This window comes from Gossypium hirsutum, chromosome A11, assembly GCF_007990345.1.
Source record: "Gossypium hirsutum isolate 1008001.06 chromosome A11, Gossypium_hirsutum_v2.1, whole genome shotgun sequence".
NCBI lineage: Eukaryota > Viridiplantae > Streptophyta > Magnoliopsida > Malvales > Malvaceae > Gossypium > Gossypium hirsutum.
Window position 1 is genome coordinate 103,956,145 of NC_053434.1, and position 13,409 is coordinate 103,969,553.

Consider the following 13,409-nt stretch of genomic DNA (forward strand, 5'->3'; position numbering starts at 1 on the left):
CGAATAGGTCATTGTTTTACTCGTAGATATAACAATCATTCACACTTAAGTATCATTCTTTAATACGAATAATTCACAAAATCGTTGACTGAATGTACATGAGTACATAAAGTAATTTTAACATATAATTCATATACAAATATACCATGACCGATTAAATCATTCTCATATTCGCAAATATAACCATCTATCATATTTATATATATATTCTTCTTTGATGCTAATGATTCACTTCGAAATCAATTCACCGATGAGTAAGTAATACGTACCTTAACATCTTAAATGTATAGTACTTACTCGACGATGGTTTACTGCGAACATTCAATATCGTAATCTTACTTAACATACTGGCATTATGCCTGTCAGGTCTTAAGACTTGAAACCAATTACCAGCACAAGCCTGCGGGAATTTAAACCCGGTATAATACCAGCTCAAAGCCTGCGGGACTTTAGCCCGGACATATTTCCAGCACGTAGCCTGCGGACCTTAAGCCCGGTTATAATTCTAGCACATAGCCTGCGGACCTTAAGTCCGGATATAATTCCAGCACATACCTTGCGGACCCTAAGTCTGGATAAACATCACTAAATGTCATGCATACTTATTTGCAAGAAAATTCAATTCACATAACATCTCACAATCATAGTTCATTTATTCTATTCGAATAATAGCATAACATGGGCACCATTCATATAACTTTTGGCTCAATAACATACATAAGAATATATGTCCATTTTACTTTCCAAGCTTAACTTCTAATGCCTATTTGGCTTTAGGCCTTGAACATAAATTATTTGTCACTCAACTATATTCAAATAGAATCAATAGATCGCAGTACAGTTACCATACACACATCAAGACATTATCAATTTCATACTAAATGTGCCTATTCAAAACTTACCTCGGATATTCTTGAACTGTTGCGGAAAGGTTACTCAATTACTTTCTCTTTTCTCCTATCCAACTTCGACCCTCTTTGCTCTTGAGCTTAATTTAAAACAAATAGATTTATTTAATTACTTAACCAAGATCATTTACTATTTAATCACTTATCAAATAGGCCATTTAATTTAATACATGTATATCATATAGTTAAGGTACAAATGACCTTAATAACTAGCTATTTAAACACCATATATATATTCCCTACCCATGCACAACTGAACACATTACTAGGCATTATCAAGCTTATAATTATAAGCATGTATACGTTAAGACAAATTATATATTTAATAAATTCTACAGGTATGGTTATTTATATTTTAATTGCCAAATCACAAGTTGATCAAAACCATTTCAATTGACTTCATTTATAATGAACAAATCAATATGGTCACCTATGCCAAACAATGACCGAATCATTTAATCATGCTCATGGCCGATCCTATCTTGCTCTAATCAAGGTCATAACCCACTTTAAAATTTCTAGCCTTTCATGCACTCATCTCTAATGTTAATTAAGTAATGCCGAATGTCACCAACTAAATGGCATACACACACTCACATGCATAAAAATTATCCACACCGCCTATAGCTCATTCGGCATTTACAATTTAACATTACTTAAGCTTCATATAAATTTTTCTTGACCGGATATAAAATGAATTTAAAATCCAATCGATCAAACTTTAACATGTTCATAACTCTTTTAACAAAATTTCATTCATGTTTCTATCACCACATAATTATGAACTATTTAAAAACTTTCATATTACACCATTTCAATTTATGGCAATATGCCGAATGCACAAACTTAACTAAAACTCAAAATTTAACCTTATTCACTTCAATTAACCACTACTTATTCTTCAAAACATCAAATACAATATGAATAACACCCAAACATTTATATCCGAATTTGCTAGCACATAGGGCCTTTGGCCGAATGTCATTAAACTCAAGCCAAAACAACTAACAAACTCAACACATCCAACATAAATCTCCATACCAATGACATCAAAACATCTACCAAGAATTTCAACCTCCATGGCTGAATATCAATCTTCCAAAATAATAAAAATTCGAACCATGAAATAGGTAGAATTCAAACTGACCATTCAAATTATGCATGAATTTCCAAGAGTAGCATTACACATACCTTATTCTAGCAATTTCCTTAGCCGAAAATTTTAACAAAAATTTTCTTCTTTCTCTTTTCTAGCTATGGAAATGGAGGAACAAAGATCAACCAACTTTGGTTTCTCCTCCCACTAACACATATTTTATTTCCCTTATTCATTTATTCATCTTTAATTCATTTAATTTATTATCAGTTTAATATTGCAAGAAAACATAACTTAGTGGAAATGATCTTGTCATGGCTGGCCACTCAAAGTATTTTGGGTAAATTGACATGCAAGTCCACATTTTTTTTGCATGCATTTGTTGGTCACCAAAAATTTACCCATTATACTTCTCATGTTTCACACTCAAGTCCTATTTGGAAAATTCACATCAAATGACTCTATCAAAACATCAAAAATTTCACACATGATTTAAACACATATAATAGACATAGAAATGAGCATTTAGAAAAAAAAATTTGACTCGGTTTTGTGGTCCCGAAACCACTTCCTGACTAGGGTCAAAATAGGGCTGTCACATAATCACATAACCACATCACAGGGTATTAACAGATAGCATGGATAAATAGGCTTCCAAGCCATAACTAATATAAGCTACATCTCATAGCTATACACAACGAATCAATATAAGCCAACATCTTTGGCCAAGGCATAAAAACTCATATCATAATAACTAAGCCTCTATACATCCCACTCACTCGAAAACACTTAAGGTTTCTCAATACCTTAAAGGTGATAGCTTGATAGTGTGATGCTGCCTTCGACAATCCAAAACCTTGAGCCAACATGACAACACTAAAGAAATGGAGAGGAGGGGATATGCTTTAAAGCTTAGTAAGCTCGTATGAAAATAACAAGCATATATTGTCATTTCTTTGCTTAAATGAATAATATACTCATAACGTAGCATATATCACGAGCATATCATAGGTATAGTTACATACTTTCTATTCAAAACTCTTATCACACATTTACGTTCCCACGTCGTAGATTGTGAACTCATAATTTGCATCATACTTCAAGTTCTTTAGTCATTCAAACATAATTCATCACAAGGTCATCACGTATCTTAAACATAATGTAATCATGTCATTAGCATAGTGTACAATAAAGTCCTATAAAAATAATTCATTCATTTGCATCTCAACAAGGTCTCATAATCATAAACTTCTCATGTGCAACCTTACCACATGTCCGTCAAATATTAAACTCGTTGCTCAGGAGTTTCGAGTACATACCTGTACCCTTTAAACATAATCGTACCATGTCATTTCTTTGACATAATCTTTGGATTACATGTTGAACTTTTCTTTGGACTACCCGTTAAACACTCAAGATACTATCGGATACATCAGAAACTTGCACTGATGTGCCTCATTTGTAGCCAACGCTACCTCATATCACATATCACAAGTTGCTTACTTTCGAGCTACTCACTGGTCTACTCATAAAGGCTGTCAGGTACTCGCAACACATGATGGACTACCCAGCCATCGGTAGAATATACGAGACCAGTACTCGGATGTCAAAACATGTGTCACATATATCATGAACTCAGACCACAACTCAATGAGTTCAGATGCCACATATATCATGAACTCAGACCATAACTCAATGAGTTCATATCACATAGTTCCTAGTGACTTGTCACTTCTATCCTAAACTATTCCTAAGGGTCAAACGAGATTTTCCTTACTATCATTTCTCTGTCAAGCTTGCTCATAATATCATTCTCAATGTCCATAGTACCAATCACTTACTCATAATAACAATAAGGCATTTAAAAATTTCATGATATTAAGCGATAGAACATGACATAACATCACATATAAACTTCCATTTCATTTTCAATATATATTCAATCACACATAACACATTATCGATATGTGGACTATCGAATATTTCATGGAGTACGTCACTATCTACATAGCATCATAAACATTTAATTTAACATAATCAAATTAATACACCAATTTAGGTTCAATCACAACAACGATAACATTATCATATGTACTTACTTGTCGAGTTCTTGTCATGAACATCTGTATAACAAATCATTCCATTTATGAGATAATAATATAGCATTACAATTTAAGCATGATATTGCATTATTTTTATCACGCGAACTTACCTCGAATACAAGTACAGCTATTTATTTTGATTTAGTCTATACTCTCGTTCATTCTCAATCTAAGCCCGAAGCTTGTTTTCTCGATCTAACATTTCAAATATAACTTATTTATTACACATATTTTTGAAATCGACCCAAAATTTATACTTTGGCAAATTTACAATTTTACCCCTAAACTTTCACATATTTGCACTTTGGCCCATAGGCTCGTAAAATGAAATGCGTTCATTTCCTTTGCACTTTAAGGCTATGCGAACCATTTTTTACACTTATAACAGTCCACATTTCTCATTTATTTCTCAAATATACTACCCATTTTACAACTTTTAGAATTTGGTCCTTTTTAACCATTTTCATGCAAAAACACTTAGTAAAAGATATTAAACAGACATCAATCTTTCATATTCTTGCATTAAATATCAAAATACTAACATGTCATGCATGTTTCAATTTTTAAACATGACCCCTACTTCAAAATAAGGCTAGAAATGGGTAAATCATGTTACAAGGACTTCAAAAATGCAAAGAACATTAAAAACAAGGTCTAAGAGCACTTACTATTAAGCTTGGAAGTGGCAAAACCCTAGCCATGGTGTCCGTGGTGATTTTCGGCCAAGAAAGAAGAAGATGGACAAGGTTTTTTCTTGATTTTTCCTTTTTAATCTTTTAATTACCAAATGACAAAAATGCCTTTTTAGTCATTCTTTCAAATTTATCAATGCAAGCCCTTTTTTGTCCATATTTTTAGAACATGGTCAAATTACTATTTAACGACCTCTAATTAAGAATCCATATCAATTTCATGCCAAAATTTTCTAGAATTCAAGTTTTATAAATTATTCAATTTAGTCCTTAAGGTCCAATCGAACACATTTCACATAAAATTTCTTCATGAAATTTTCACACAAGCATACAAACATATCATAGACCATCAAACCATCATAATATAATTATTTCTATTTCGTATTTGTGGTCTCAAAACCACTGTTCTGACTAGGCCCTAATTCAATATGTTACAACATACTTTAAGAAATAAGAACAAAAACAGAAGTGAATGACTATTATTTCAAATAAAATTGCACACTCACCTTTAGTAAAATAAATGATTTTAAAGTTGTAGGGGATAGAAACAGTTGGCAGAAAAAGAAAAGGATGAGATTTCCTTTATATTTTCATTAAGAAATATTACACAAATTGGTAGTTGATAAAGAAAATGGATATTTAACATGTCATTTTTTTATCTAGTACTGCTTGTATAATTTTGGAAAGGATGAATAGCGTTAAAAGAGACTAGGGAATTCTGTTATAAGTTTATCATCTTATTTCATAAAAATGTCTTTAAAATGCTAAAATATTTTATTTATGGTTAAACATTTTACTAAATACACAACTATCATGAATCTATATGAAACCCAAACTTGTGATTGGAAGATAGTGTAAAGTTTTAATTAAATAAAGAATTGTATATTTCTTGGAAGAAAATGGGAATAGAGAAGAGGATCATGGTATTGTGGATTTGTGCAATGGTGATAAGCTCAATGGTGATGGAAGAGGGTGGAAATGCAACACCAATTAGCTACCCAGGAGTGGGAAACTATCAAGTTCCATGCAAAATTGGAGGCGGTAATTGCCTCCCACCACCATCCAACGATTATGACAGAGGATGTTTACCCCTAAAAAGATGTCGAATGTTTGTGTAAATATTGGAATATATTTTGTGCTTTATCCTTATTTTGAATGATTTTATTATTTCATCAATTAATTGATTAATTAAATAATAACCTAATATTGAGCTTTTATTCGAGAATACTTAATACTCAAGGAAGTGACACCCTAGTAGAAGATCTGAACAGGTGAAACCGATAGGGTACCCTATTGAGTAGAACTCGTACCAAGTGGTGGGACCGAGAGAGTATCTCTATGCCTAGGTGAAACTGAGAGGGCATCTTAGGCGGTAATTCTTGGTGAAGATGAAATCGAGAGGGTATTCTTAACTAAGGGTAGTAAATAGTTAGTGGAAGGTTATTATTGACTTAATTAATAATTTGGGCTAAAATTGATTCTTAGCTGAAAGGACTCGCGTTGCAAAACTAGGAATACGAGAAACGAATAGTTAACTTAGGGATAGTTTTAGTTTTAGGTTAAAATAATTATGTTATTTTTTAATCTAAATACATAATTTCCACAAGCATACGCATATGATAAAACTTCTAATAATAAATAAAATAGAAGAAATAATAAAATTTAAATTTAGCATTAAGGAAATAATAATAGTAAATTCTTAAAACTAAAACCCAAATTTAACCCAGACAAAATAGGATTGCCACATATGTAACACCTCTTACACGTATCCAGGGCCAGGACAGAGTACGAGGCGTTGCTATACTTAAACATCTGATCACATGCAAAACTGCCACTAAATTTATTTCAATTTAAAATTATTCATACACATGCATAATGTCCCTTACATGGGCCTTCGAGGCCCCAAACATGCATTGAAATTGGTTGGGGACTAAACCGAGAACTTTAGAAGGTTTGGGAAAACTTAGAAATTTTTTCCATGAAGCAGGGTCTCACGTTCGTGTGCCCTCGACACGCCAGTGCACTAATGCCATGTAACTCTCTGTTTATGACGTCAACAAAACAAATTGAACCACAAGGCCAAGCTACACACCCGTGTACTAGGCAATATGATGAATTATATTCTCGCAAAAATGCTACAGACTTCACATGCCCTAGACACATGCCCATGTCTGGAGGCCATGTCCACCACATGGTTGAGACACACGACCGTGTATCTGCCCGTGAAGTCACCGCATAGACTATTTTCCAAGCCTTTTGTTACTCTTAATCCCTCACATACTTAAACACATCATAGGAACATAATATAGCATTAATTTAATGATTAAACATCCTCCATTAAGACTCAATTATAACATTTTCATAACGTCATACGTCTGTTTCACATACTCATATTATACCAAGTCTAAACGCATCATTTCACATTCATTTGACAACATACTTATCTAAGACATTCTACACCAATTTCATATTAAAGCATTATTGGTTTTTTGCCATATCGCACTTTTACTTCATAAGTATAATCACTTAGATTTGGTCATAAGGCATTTATCAAGCATACATACTAAAACACTATCCAATTATAGTAAGCAAGCATAATTACATAACCACATCACAGGGCATTAACACATGGCATGGTTAAATAGGCTTCCAAGCCATAACTAATATAAGCCACATCTCATGGCTATATGCAATGAATCAATATAAGCCAACATCTTTGGCCAAATCATAAAAACTCATATCATAATAACTAAGCCTCTATACATGCCACTCATTCGAAAACACTTAAGGTTTATCAATACCTCAAAGGTGATGGCTTGATATTGTGATGCTGCCTCCGACAATCTCTAACCTCGAGCCAACATGAGAACACTAAAGAAATGGAAAGTAGGAGGGTAAGCTTTAAAGCTTAGTAAGCTCGTATGAAAATAACAAGCATATATTATCATTTCTTTACTTAAATCAATAATGTACTCACAACGTCACATATATCACGAGCATATCATAGGTATAGTTACATATTTTCTATTCAAAACTCTTATCACACATTTACTTTCCCATGTCGTAGATTGTGAACTCATAATTTGCATCATACTTCAAGTTCTTTATTCATTCAAACATAATTCACCATAAGGTCATCAAGTATCTTAAACATAATGTAATCATATCATTAGCATAGTGTACAATAATGTCCTATAATCATAATTCATTCATTTGCATCTCAACAAGGTCTCATAATCATAACCTTATCAAGTGCAACATTATCACATGTTCGTCAAATATTAAGCTCACTGCTCCTATGTTTCAAGTACATAATTGTACCATTTCAACATGATCATACCTTGTCATTTGTTTGACATAATCTTTGGATTACTCGTTGAACTTTTTTTTGGACTACCCGTTCAACACTCAGAATACTATCAGATACATCAGAATCATGCGTCGAAGTGCCTCATATGTATCCAACTCTACCTCATATCACATATCACATGTTGCTTGCTTTCGAGCTACTCACAGGTCTACTCACATAGGCTGTTAGGTATCCGCAACATATGCTGGACTACCTAGCCATTGGTAGAATATATGAGACCAGTACTCGGATGCCAAAACATGTGTCACATATGTCATGAACTCAGAGCACAACTCAATAAGTTCAGATGCCACATATATCATGAACTCAGACCACAACTCAATGAGTGCAGATCGGATAGTTCCTAGTGACATGTCACATGTATCCTAAACTAATCCTAAGGTTCAAACAATATTTTCCTTGCTATCATTTCTCTGTCGAGTTTGCTCATATTATCATTCTCAATGTCCATAGTACCAATCACTTACTCATGATAACAATAAGGCATTTAAAATTTTCATGATATTGAGCGGTAGAACATGACATAACATCACATATAAACTTCCATTTCATTTTCAATAAATATTCAATCATCACATAGCACATTATCGACATGTGAACTATCGAATATTTCATGGAGTACATCACTATCATGTACATAGCATCATAAACATTCAATTTAACATAATCAAATTAACACACCAATTTAGATTCAATCACAACAACGATAACATTATCGTAGGTACTTACTTGTCGAGTTCTTGTCGTGTACATCCGTATAACAAATCATTCCATTTATGAGATAATAGTATAGCATTACAATTCAAGCATGATATTGCATTATTTTTATCACACGACTTACCTCAAATGTAAGTACGACTATTTATTTCGATTTAGTCCATAATCTCATTCATTCCAGATCTAGGCCCGAATCTCGTTTTCTTGATCTAACATTTAAAAAATAACTTATTTATTAATCATTATTGAAACCAGCCCAAAAATTATACTTTGGATAATTTACAATTTTGCCCCTAAACTTTCACATATTTGCACTTTGGCCCATAGGCTCGTAAAATGAAATGTGTTCATTTTCTTTGCACTTTAAGCATAGCCGAACCATTTTTTACACTTATAACAGTCCACATTTCTCTTTTATTTCACAAATCTACTACCCATTTTATAACTTTTACAATTTGGTCCTTTTTAACCATTTTCATGCAAAATCACTTAGTAAAAGATATTAAACACACATCAATCTTTCATATTCTTCCATTAAACATCAAAATACTAACATGTAATGCACGGGTCAATTTTTAAACATGAACCCTACTTCAAAATGAGGGCAGAAATCGGTAGATCATGCTATGTGGACTTCAAAAATGCAAAGAACATTAAAAACGGGGCTTGGGAGCACTTGCTATTGAGCTTGGAAGTGACAAAACCCTAGCCGTAGTGTCCATGGTGATTTTTGGCCAAGCAAGAAGAAGATGGACAAGGTTTTTGCTTGATTTTTCCCTTTTTAATCTTTTAATTACCAAATGACAAAAATGCCCTTTTAATCATTCTTTCAAATTTTACCAATCCAAGCCCATTTTTGTCCAAATTTTTAGAACTTGGTCAAATTACTATTTAAGGACCTCTAATTAATAATACATATCAATTTCATGCCAAAATTTTCTAGAATTCAAGTTTTATAAATTATTAAATTTAGTCCTTAAAGTCCAATCAGGCACTTTTCACATAAAATTGCTTCATGAAATTTTCACACAAGCATACAAACATATCATAGGCCATTAAACCATCATAATATAATTATTTATATTTCAAATTTATGGTCTCAGAATATCCGACTAGGCCCTAATTCGGGATGTTAGAACATACTTTAGGAAATAAAAACAAAAAAATAGTGAATGACTTATTATTTCAAATAAAATTTTACACTCACATTTAGTCAAATAAATTATTTTAAAGTTGTAGGGGATACTAACTGTAAGGCACCAAACCCGGCCTAGACGTTATGGCCGAATCTGGCGATGTCACATTGATGTGTTTTTTGAAACCATAATTTTATTGGAAAGGCCATTATATATTAAAACCTTATTATTTCATTAATGAAAATTTGTAAATCATATTAGGTTGTTTTTACACTTTAAAACTATGTTCGTTGCGAAAGTTTTAAAATTATGTTAGGTAGACATGGTGTTTTTGAAAAACAGTTATCTTTTGAAAACACGTCTTCTTCCTACAACTAGCAGTTTATGTCAAAGCAAGTAAAAATCCTAAATTAGAAGTTAAATCCTTAGAGAGGCCTTATTACATAAATAAATACCCAATTCAAAATTTAATAGTAAATAAAAGTCAAATATAAAGCAGGAGCAGTAATGTGGACACCTTCGAATCCCTCGCAGCACTGATCCGTCTAAGGCTGGGGATTTCTTGTACAGATAAATAGAGGGGTGAATTTACGAAAACTCAGTGTGTAAAAGAAAACATCAGAAAAAAAACACAGTCTAGGCCTAAGCGCTTTTTAGAACAGTGACAATATCAGTTGGGGCTTTACCCATCCCAATACAGAAATAGACATATGTTCAGGCCTTGGCCCTTTGCAGTAACAGTATACAGTGCAGTAACAGCAAACAGTGCAATAGCAGTAAATAGTATGCAAGTCCTACCCATCCAGCCTCTACACACCATCTCCGTCCAACCTTACGCTCCATGTGAGGAATAATCAACCCACCCATCCCTACACGCCAAAATTAGCACCGGTTGCGGCACTAATTAGTATTTGCAGCAGAGCTGCCAGTATAATAGGCCTAGAGCCATCAGTAGGTCCACAATCGTCTTGGGCGACCCGTGCAACCTTAGGTCTACAGTCGTTTTAAGCGATCCATGCGACCATATCAGTACATTACACTTCCTCCAAAATAACAATCTGAACCCCATGCAACATGTCATGTATCGTATCATAATATCTTACATGGAGGCAACATACATATAATGTGGCATGCTCAAATACAGTCATACATGTCGTAGGGCAAATTAGTCATTTTACCTTACAGAGGTATTATAGTCATTTTACCTTATAGGGGTATTATAGTCATTTTACCCTACAGGGGTATTACAGTCATTTTACCCTATAGGGGTATTACAGTCATTTTACCTTATAGGGGTATTTCAGTCATTTTACCTGATAGGGGTATTTTGGTCATGTTATCTTATGGGGGTATTTCAATCATTTTACCCTATAGGGGTATTTCAGTCATTTTACCCTATGAGGGTATTTCGATCATTTTATCCTATAGGGGTATTTTGGTCATTTTATCCTATGGGGGTATTTCGATCATTTTACCCTATGGGAGTATTTTGGTCATTTTACCTTATGGGGGTATTTTGGTCATCATTTCGGCCCAACATATCCCAAAATGGCCTAAACCCATGAGATCGCTCATGGCGGCCTCTACGATTAAATTCCCACGTTTATGTATTCAGTTTACCACACGAGCGAGCGCACGCTCGTGTAGTGTCGATGGTCACCTAATCCGGCTTTTGTCGATTTACGATAATGGCAGTGTGATTACACACTTGTTTGCGAAAGAGCGCGCAACCCACGAACACCAAAACCTACATTCGATCAAACTACTCCATTATTTTACCCTATAGGGGTATTTCAGTCATTTTACCCTATGAGGGTATTAAGATGATTTTATCCTATAGGGGTATTTTGGTCATTTTATCCTATGGGGGTATTTCGATCATTTTACCCTATGGGGGTATTTTGGTCATTTTACCTTATGGGGGTATTTTGGTCATCATTTCGGCCCAACATATCCCAAAATGGCCTAAACCCATGAGATCGCTCATGGCGGCCTCTACGATTAAATGCCCATGTTTATGTATTCGGTTTACCACACGAGCGAGCGCACGCTCGTGTAGTGTCGATGGTCACCTAATCCGGCTTTTGTCGATTTACGATAATGGCAGTGTGATTACACACTTGTTTGTGAAAGAGCGCGCAACCCACGAACACCAAAACCTACATTCGATCAAACTACTCCATTAATCAACTGATAATAGAGTTAATGACTCTTTTCAATACTTATCCAAATAGGGTGGATTATCACTTGCCTTAATCACCGATTTAGGCTTGCACCCTTCAATCATTGTAGGAAACTAACTATAAGCCCTTAGATATCACCTGCATTTCACCCAAACCTATCAGCCTTAATCATATTACTCGCACACATGAATTGAACCAAGCATAAATAACTTACCGGAAATGTAAAACTGCTTATATACCAAAGGGAAGCAATCGGTCTATCTCTATGATAATCACCCTATGCGACAGAGGCAAGGGCTAGCACAACCACACCCCTAGTAAATATCGACAGTAAAAGAAAGTGTTAGATGAGGAGTATAAATATGGCAGAGAGGAAAATAGTGGGAAAATGGAATAGTAGCAATTGCCAAAGAGATCGACAGAAAAAAAGAAGAATTCAGCACAGAGAGGGTAGATGAAAGAGTGATATTCGACCAAGCCACCACCAGAAAAAGAGAAGCATTAGATCAAAGAAAAGAAATCGGTTGAAAGGGGAAGAGGAAGAAGAAAAGAATTATGGATTGAGGGAGAAAGAAAGGTATTTGGCTAAACAAAAGGGAGAGCACGGTAGGTTGAAGAGTAGAAGAAAACAAAATCGTAAAGTGAAGAAAAAGATTCTCGAATGGTGCAAGCTATAATCGACCTCGAACAAAGAAGTGAAAAGAAACCAAAAGAAACTACAGAAAACAATATGGAGAGAATAGATACTAAGCGAAAGCCGAATTGTAATATCCTGATTTTGGGCCTAGTCGGAATAGTGGTTTCGTGACCACAAAATCCGAGATAGAAATAATTATTTTATGATTATTTTAAGGTCTATGATATGATTGCATGATTGTGTGAAAATTTTGTGAAGAAATTTTATGCATAAAGTGCTTAAATTGAAATTAGGGACTAAATCGAATAATTTGCAAAACTTGCATTCTAGAAGTTTCTAGTATGAAATTGTTTTGAAATATTAATTAGGAGGTCTTAAATAGCAATTTTACCAATTTCTAAGTCTATGGACAAAAATTGGACATGGATGGAATTTTTGGAAAGTTTAGTAGTAAGGGCATTTTGGTCATTTAGGGGTAAAATGAATTAAAATACAAAATTAAAAGCCAACTTTGCTCATCTTCAACCCCATGGCCGAATATAGCAAGGAAAAACCATGGCTAGGGTTT